Source organism: Micromys minutus (assembly GCF_963924665.1).
Source record: "Micromys minutus genome assembly, chromosome: 1".
NCBI lineage: Eukaryota > Metazoa > Chordata > Mammalia > Rodentia > Muridae > Micromys > Micromys minutus.
In genome coordinates this window covers 32,709,892-32,718,015 of record NC_137969.1, presented here as the reverse complement: position 1 = coordinate 32,718,015, position 8,124 = coordinate 32,709,892, and positions in this window count along the sequence as shown.

Sequence of the window (8,124 nt, the reverse complement as noted above, 5' to 3'; positions counted from 1 at the left end):
TTTCATTAAATTCTAAAAAAAACATTTATTTTTTTCTTGACCATGTTATCATTGAGCAGGGCATTGTTCAGCTTCCATGTGTATGTGGGCTTTTTGCTGTTTTGTTGTTATTAAAAACTAGCTTTAGTCCATGGTGATCTGATATGATGTATGGGAGTATTTGATCTTCTTGTATCTGTTGAGACCTGTTTTGTGATTGACTATATGGTCAATTTTGGAGAAGGTAGCATGGCGTGCTGAGAAGAAAGTGTATTCTTTTGTTTTAGGATGAAATGTCCTATAGATGTATGTTAATTCCAGTTAGTTTATAACCTCTGCCAGTTTTGCTGTGTGTTCAGTTTCTGCTTCCATAATCTGTCCATTGATGAGAGTGGGGTATTGAAGTCTCCCACTATTATTGTGTGTGGTGTAATATATGCTTTGAACTTTAGTCTGATAGCCTATGACTTTATGTTGGGGAATTGAGTCTATTAATGTTACAAGAAATTGTGAAATAGTGATTGTTGTTTCCTGTTATTTTTGTTTTTTGAGGTAGGCTTATGCTTTTGTGCTTTACTTCTTTTGGTTTCCTTTCATGATTATTTTTTCCTTTCCTTGGGTGTAGTTTCCTTCCTTGTGTTGGATTTTTTTTTTAATGTATTTTCCTTTGTAGGGCTAGATTTGTGGACAGATATTGTGTAAATTTGCTTTTTTCCTGGAATATCTTGGTTTCTCCATCTATGGAGACTGAGAGTTTTGCTGGATATAGTAACCTGGGCTGGCATTTGTGTTCTCTTAGGGTCTGTCTAATATCTGTCCAGGATCTTCTAGCTTTCATAGTCTCTGTTGAGACGTCTGGTATAATTTTTATTGTTCTGCCTTTATATGTTACTTTTCTTTTTTCCCTTACACCTTTTAGAATTCTTTCTTTGTTTTGAATATTTGGTGTTTTGACTAGTATGTGTTGGGAGGAGATTGTTTTTTGGTCCAATTTATTTGGAGTTCTATAGACTTGCTGTATGTTCATGGTTATCTCATTCTTAAGGGCAGGAAAGTTTTTTTCTATGATTTTGTTGAAGATATTTACTGTGCCTTTTAGTTGATATTCTTCACCCTCCTCTACACCTATTATCCTTAGGTTTGGTTTTTTACATTTTGTCCTGGATCTCCTGGACATTTTGGTTTTTGCATCTTCTCTGACTGTTTTGTCTATGTTTTCTATGTTGTCTTCAGCCCCTGGGATCCTCTGTTCCATCTCTTGTAGTCTGTTGCTTATGCTATCATCTATGACTCCTGATTTTTTTTTTTTTTTTTTTTTTTTGGTTTTCTATTTCCAGGGTTGTCTCTTTTTGTGCTTTCTTTATTGTTTCTTTTTCAGATTTCAATTTTTTTCACCTGTTTGGTGGTGTTTTCTTGTAGTTCTTTGAGTGATTTTTGTGTTTCCTCTTTAAGGGCTTCCTTTCATTTATGTGTGTTCTCCTGTTGTAGGGAGCCGTTTGTGCCACACCCAAACATGGCGCCGGCTTCCCGCCGAGAACTCAGCAAACAGCTGTTGCCCAGCCAAGAGACTCAATGCGCATGCGCCACATACGTCATAGCCCGCTCTCGGGGCATACTATTGAGTTACTGGAGGGCGCACCAATCAGGTAGCGACACGAGTCTCCTAGGCATATATAGCAGTGCATTTCTCCCCCACGTGAGGAGGAGAGGAAGATAGTGGAGAGATTGTGGGAGACCCCACGTGGAGGGATGGCGGAGAGGTACCACGTGGAGAGAGACCCGATAGGAGAGATTGCGGGAGATCCCGCGTGGACAGAGACTGGACAGAGAGATCGCACGTGGGGGACTGCGCGTGAGAGGTCGCCTAGACAGTAGAACCCGGTAGGGAGTCCCCGGCTCAGAGAGAAGTTTCCTGCTCAAGAAGCCCCCTGCTCAAAGTGCTGTACAATAAAGGTTATCCGCAGAAGAATCTGTTTGTTTGTTTCATGCCTGTTCCTAGCGGCGGGAAGCGTGGGCACATGAAATCCTGTTATTGTTTAAGGGAGTTATTCACTCTCTTCTCAAAGATCTCCATCATCGTTGTGAAGTATGATTTAAAGTCTTAAAGTCTTGTTTTTTCTGGTGTGTTTAGCAATCCATTACTTGCTGTGGTGGGAGAGCTGGGTTTTGATGTTGCCAGGCTGTCTTGGTTTCCATTGCTTAGGTTCTTTCCCTTTCCTCTTGCCATCTTGTTATTTGTGATTATACGTGATATTGTTGTCTCTGACTGGAGCCTGTCTCTCCTGTGGATCTGAGGGCCGGCGGGCTCAGGAAGGAAATTGCTTCTGGGTGTTTGGCTCTTTGGGGGTGGGCAGGGAGTTCTGATTGCAGTGACTCCATTCTGTCTCTGTGGGCTCAGGTGGGAGAGCCCTTGTGAGGCTGTGTGGGAGCTCAGCTGTTAGCAGGCTGGTCCTGACCTTGATGGTAGTCACCCTGCCCTCTCGCTGGGCCGGTAAGGACCCAATCCTAGAGTTCACCTTTCACCACCCTATCTGCCCACGAGATCACCAGGTATTTCCGCCCCAGAGAGCAGGTGAGGGTATGTGGCAGGCTTAGGGCTTACTGTGGGCTCAGGTGAGAGAGAGCTTGCAAGTCTTCTCTGGGGGCTCAGCCGTCTTCAGGCAGGTCCTGAGTCTTGAGGGAGGTCACCCTGCCCTCTCGCTGGGCTGGAAAAGATCCAATCTCAGAGTGCACCATGCTATCTGTCCTCTGAAAGCTCCAGGTGATCCCTACTGGGACAGCCTGTAGGGTGTTTGGCAAGTTCCCTGTGGGCTCAGACAGAAGAGCGCTTGCAAGGTTGTTATGGGGGTTCACAGCAGTCTGCGGGTGGGTCCTGAATCTTGATGGCGGTCACACAGCCCTCTCACCGGGCCGAAAGCAAAAGCTACTTTCTTAAATAAAACTATTTCATGATATCATTCAGCTGTGCTTACGGGAGGGTGCAGGGATCATCACTGTCAATAATTTTTAAATGGAAACAAGAAGAGTTGTTTCCCAAGGAATGTTTATCCCTGCCATCACTTGCCATTTCAAAGCGTTATGGAGGAGCAACTGGAGTGGAGGGGCACAGAATGATGGAATGATGGGAACTACCAGAGATCAATTTCAAAAGCACCGAGGACATCTGCAATAAGAAGCTTGCCTTTGGGAACCTTGTGATAAGTTAGTGTTATAATAAGACGGGGGCAGGACCCTCTGTTTCTTTCATCATCCTTTCGGAACGTGGTTAGTCATGCTTCCTACATTTGTGCTAGCTGCTTTTCTCCTGACAAAATATGGCGCAGCAGCCGTCTGAGGGGGAGCTGCTTACTGTGGCCCACATTCACAGAAAAATCCATCATGGCAGAGAATGCTAAACAACTGGTGTGCTTTGCTCTGTGTCTGGCTATGTGAGCTGGTTAGTGATTGGCCACGTGATGGTGGCAGAAAGGATGCAGAATGCCGAGGCCGGATACATGGCCAGGTGCTAACTCTCTGTGTCTGCCTCCAGTGCCTTATCTCTGCCAGGCATGCTTTTCAAAGATCCCACAGCCTCCCACACAGTGCCAGCAGGTGTGCATCAAATGTTCAAGCACACAATGCTGTGGGGGGCACTTCACACTCAAACCGTAACTGCTGCTTGCATTTTCTGCCAAAGAACCTTGATTTTGTGACACCTAGATTTGTGGCCAAATGCCAGGCAATGCGTCGGGATCATTTTGGGGGTAATTATGAGTGCTAATGGCAGCCTGTTCCTTTTTGCTGGATTCTGACTTAAGCATTATCCTGATGGTCCATAGTAATATGGTATACTTTTGTTGGCCCAGTTTTAAGTCTCTCTCTCTCTCTCTCTCCTCTAGAAGGAGTGCACAACCAAGATATGCTTTATCCAATGCCATATGGGCAGAATTTGGTGTGTGCTAGTTCTGAGTGGAAGTTTTCACTGGTTAGGTAAAGGGGTCTCACGTCATCCTCTGTGATGCTGTGCCAGTGGGCATGACTTCAGATGGTAAAGGCTTCTTCAGTTCTGTGTCCTGAATAGGGATGTCTTGTCAGACAATCGAGCTTCTGCCAAGTTTTTCATCACAGACATCCTTCCCATCTTCCCACAGCAGAACTACAGGTGCTGTGCCTTTTGGACTCAGGACATGTAACAGGTCTCCCTTATCCACATGCTAGGTTCTCAGACTCTGGTTTTGTATTTAGAGCTATGATAGCAGTTTCTCCAGTTCTGAGCCTGACCTAAGTCTGTGAGGGACATTTCTGGGTCTTCAGGATTGGGCTTAGTGTCCATATGGAGTGATTCATCTCTCTTAAGCAAATCTCCCAGGGCAAACATGGCTGTGTTTCAATGTTGATGTTGTTTGTGTTTTGCCAAACTAATGGTGTTTCTCTTCACTTTTGAAAATGCTTTATGAATATTGGTGACAATTTTTATTGTTAGTACTTTCATCAAATGTGATATCACTTCTTATACTTATTAAACAATCTTTTTAAAAATTTCAGCATACAGAAATTCATGGGAAGATTTTATTTCTGTCTGGCATCCACAATAACTGGTCTGTGACACAATTACTTTCAGAGGCAGTGTACTGTCATTTGCTTTACTGTTTCCATGAAATGGTCAAAAATTATAGAGAACATTTAAGTTACTTTCCATTCCCCTACCTACTAGATCACACAACATACTTATTTATCACACATGACAAATGCATCTTACACACTCACCCCCAAATAAGGTTCGAGAGTAATTAGTTCAACTTGGTGAAGCCTCACAGGTCCTTTTGATTACCGACTCTTGGTGCCTCTGTTGTTGCCCTGTGAATAGACTTCAATCACTATCCATGACTGTTTAGAAAGTTGTTACAAAACTCAGCAGCTCTTCCATCTCCCAATAATTGAGAACAAGAGAAAGAGCCACAAAGATGCAAGCCTATTCATAGAATCTCAATAATACTCAGAAATAAGCCTGACCAAAAATCCGAGGGACCATTAGAAACACACCTGAAAAACACCAAAGAGAAACTGAAAACACTAGAATATGAAGAGTTCACAAACTGGAGGAATATCATTAAAACAGCTATCACCAAAGCACTGGGTGGATTTCTTGCAGCCCCATCAAAATTCCAATGACTTTCTTCTAGAACTAGAAATAATATATAAATACACATAGAGAACAAAAGACTTAATAGCTGAAGAAATTTTGAGTAAAAAAACCCAATGTTGCTGTCATTATAATACCATTTAATTATGGAGCCACCATAAAAAACACACTAGAGTATATCAGCCATGTGTACCAAAGGGAAAGAGTGGAAGACTAAGAAATAAATCCATTTAGCATTTGATTTAAAAGATGCCCAAAATATTTAAGGACAAAAAATAGCCTTGGGTTGGAGAGATCACTTAGTGGTTATGAGCACTTATTGATCTAGCAGAAGACTGGAGTTCAATTCCCAGCACCTACATGGTAGCTCAAAACTGTAGTCTGTAACTCAAGTTCCTGGGGACCTGATGCCATCTTCTGGTCTCTGAATGCACTGAGCACAATCATGAATCACAGACATACATACAGGCAAAACATACCTACATATAAACCAATTACAAAAATTTAAAAACAGCCTAACTAATGCTGCTGGCAAAAAATGAATTCCCCTTTGTAGAAGAATGAAACCAGACAACATCACTGATGTTCATAAAAGTAAGTTCAAAAGGAATAAAAAAACCTTTCATGTAAACCCTGAAACTTTGAAACTGCCAGAGGATGACACAGAAGACATACTTTAAGATGAACACAGGCAAAGACTTCCTGAAAAGGATTCCAACAGCTCAGGAAGTAATAGCAATAATAGACAAAGGAGACAGAACATGTTAAAAACTTCTGTACAGCAAAGAGGCCATCATAAGTGCAAAGAGGCAGCCCACAGCCTGAAGGGAGTACTTTTCAGCTATCTTTTGGTAGGAGTGAGAAGAGTGAAGAGACAGCCTGCAGGAGTCAGAAGTGTGCAGAGGTATCCTTTTTCAGTTATCCACTGATTCCCAGGAAATTGATATCCAGAATATGAAATCCCCAAAGGGAAATGCTAAAAGATGTATGAGCAAATGAACTGAGTAGGTGTTTCTCAAAAGCAGACAGGCAAACAGCCAATAAATGTAAGAAAACTGCTTAACAGTTTTAGTCATCAGAAAAGCTCAGAGCTGATCAAAGTAAGACTTCATCTTGATTCAATTATAGTCGCTAACAACCATTGTGTGAATGTTCTGGAAGAGAAGTTATTATTTTTCCTTTAGACACTGGGTATGCTGGCATTTGGGCACAGAGGGATCCTACTCATAAAGGAGAGAAAGCACTCTATAAAAGATTAAGCCTGAGAAGAGTCATTTCAGCCCAAATGCCCATAGAAAAATGCTGGAAATGAATGTTCTGGGAAGAGAAGGGGTGAGAAAGCTAGTCCACAAGCAACTATTCTGTATATGGTGGTTTGAACATGCATGGCTCATGGGAAGTGTGACTATTAGGAAGTGTGGACTTGTTGGAGGAAGTGTAGGTGGGCTTTGAGGGCTCCTAGTGCCCAAGATCCATCCAGTGTAAAAGAGTCTGTTTTCTCCTGGTTGCCTTCAGATCAAGTTGTAGATCTCTCAGCTCTTTCAGTACCAAGTCTGCCTGCATGATGCTATACTTTTTCTACCATGATGATAATGGACTGAATCTCTGAAACTACAAGCCAGCCCCAACTAAATGTTTGCCTTTTTGAGAGTTGCTTTGGTCATGGTGTCTCTTTAGAGCAATGCAAACCTAAGATACTGTGGGAGAGGGAGGAATGAAATAAGTGGTATTCAATGGAATAAATTATAACAAGTCAACTGAACTGGAAGTTGTAAATACCAACACTTGAACATACAGAAACTTAAATATTTAGTAATTTCACCATATACTTCATTTTATTCATCACTTGTAGTGCAATCTTTTCTGAGCCTATAAGAACAAACCAGGAATAGTGACCGAATAGCAACACAAAACACTGACTCTGTCCTGCTTATTTTGTTTCATTTAGGTGTGTATGTGACCATGTTTGGTTGCATGTGACATAGCATGGATGTACTGATTCAAGGACAGCTTGCAGAAATTGGTTCTCACCTTCCACCATATGGGTTATAGGACTCGAACTCATGATCATCAGTCCTGGAAGCAGGTGCCTTTACCATGTACATATGTTAATATACACCCATGCACCCACTCATTATTTTAAAACCTTAATTTTTGTAATCTGATAAAAAATAAATCCTTGAGTGCTTTCACCTTTAGTAAGTCAAATGTCTCATTCATGAGAAACAGTTTAAAATTTAAGCCGATGCATGTTCTAAGAACACATGACTGTAAGGAAATAGAGCAGTATAGAAAGAAGAGAATGGCAGTTTTGTGGCTTGGAATGATGGTTCTAATCTAGGCAGAAGAAGGGAAGTGATGAGCAGGAACCAGGGAGAGACAGTGGGGACAAAGGAGGGAAAGACACATGTGAAGAGGCAGACAGGGAGAGAGACAGGGTACCAAGAAGAGAGAGAGAGGTCTCTTTGATATAGATGGAGAGAGAAAAGATTGGTGTAGTAACTGAGGACTACTCAACATCCCATCAGGGTCCATGTGTGCATTCATGTGAACTTATTGGTATATATTCACATGTTCATGTGTGCATGCATATGTGCATGTATATGTGTGTGCTTATGTATGCATGTGTGTTCATATGTGTGTATTCATATGTGTGAGAGAGTATATTTAAGGCATTAAAATGCTCAATAAAGAATGACATTGAAAGATGATTCAGTGCTTTACTTTTTTAGTAGAGAACTCAATACATGATGGAGTATGGCTAGGTCACCCATATCAGCCCAAAAGTTTCAGCTCTGGGACTCACAATGAAATTTTTTTTTAAAACTTCCAGTGTACATGAAATTTACTTTAGCATATTTGCAATAGTTATGCTGCCTTGTTTGTAATTCAGTAATTAGAGTTTTTTTTAAAGTCATTAAATTCATAGTTGAAAACAAAATCAATCCAGTCAACTTCCATGACCTCATTTTATATAAAACCTGAAAAGCATCATTGAGAATAAAACCAGACCTAGACTCCTG